Raw genomic sequence first — 1,421 nt, 5'->3', positions numbered from 1 at the left:
CGAAGGTCTATGGGTCATTTGATGTGCATCAATGTGTCTGCTCAGAATACTTGGCTAATATTGTGTTTTCTCACAAACTGGTTTTCTGTGGGTCTTAAAAAGGCCCTTCCACAAAGTAAGCCCTTTACAAGGTCTTAAATCAGAACAGAAATTCTTAAATTCTTAAATTCTTAGTCATTGCATTAAATTTTGCATGCACTGCAAAAAATGTACAGTATTTTTGTTTTCCAACACAAAGATTTGTAAATCAAGAAATCAAAGTCAAGTGTTTATGCTTAAAACAATAAAAATATCAGTGGGGTATGAACATTTTTCTCTTTTAAATAAGTTGATTTTTTTGAGCCCATTGGCGGATATTTGTTCTCGTTACAGGCATAAACTCAAATAAATTTAACAGAAAGCAAGACTTTTTCTTTTATTTTGCTTCTCAAGCAAATGAATCTTGATTTAACATCTTTAGACTTTTATACATTTCCCTTTTTTATTATTAATGTCATAATGTGGTTTTTCCTATTATGTATTATTTTCAGTTATAAAACACGACTCATAATTTACACACATAAATGTGTACGTATAAGTTATTGAAAGATGTTATGTTAACTTGTCTTTTAGTCAAACCCTTTCTGCAGTCAGACCATTAAGCATTTGATTGCGTACACATATGTGCTAATGACTTTATATTTGATATTGATATTTGCTTTGAGCTGAGTTTTTACTCAAAGGCAAAAGTCATTCAATAAAGCCAGTTATTTTCACATTTATGCAAAGTAAACTTGAATATATATGATATACATGATACCCTAAATGCAAGCTGTCCAGAGATGACCTGCTGCCGTACTTTTGCGTGTGTGTGTTTGTGCAAATTTGCCTTGAAGACTCTTCAAATTCTCAAAATAACTTTTTACTTTGTCACGTTTTCATGATTGTACAAGAGCCTCTGCACAACAGTAATAAAACTCATATGATGCATTTTCCTTTCAACATTTTCATTATTTTATTGAACATAGCTCTGCTGAATAAAGTACTGCTGAGTCAGTGTTGATGAACAGATTACATGTCACCCCAGATGGAGGTTCATCTGGTTCGATAAAATTTTGTTGCCAGCTTATTCATGAAATACCGAAACAATGTCAACCCACAAGCAATTTGCATGCATGCATGTATACTCTTTCCTTAATTTTCTCTCGTTTAATATGTATATAAATATATCTTCAGATTGTCATTTTTGTCTGATCAAGCATGCCTCTCATCCCAAAAGTCAAGCCAGAAACATCAGATCTCAAAAATAAATGTTCTTTAATGGTAGTTCCTTTGGTTCAGCAAAAAGCATCTTGTTGAACTGCTTTGTGATGGGTAGGGTTCTTGAATTGGCTCTCTGGTTCTTATTTGCAGATTAAAAACGATGCTCCAGTTTATATATA

Source organism: Sinocyclocheilus anshuiensis, unplaced genomic scaffold (assembly GCF_001515605.1).
Source record: "Sinocyclocheilus anshuiensis isolate Anshui unplaced genomic scaffold, SAMN03320099.WGS_v1.1 scaffold647, whole genome shotgun sequence".
NCBI classification, from domain to species: Eukaryota; Metazoa; Chordata; class Actinopteri; order Cypriniformes; family Cyprinidae; genus Sinocyclocheilus; species Sinocyclocheilus anshuiensis.
Note: the sequence above shows the minus strand (reverse complement) of the source record.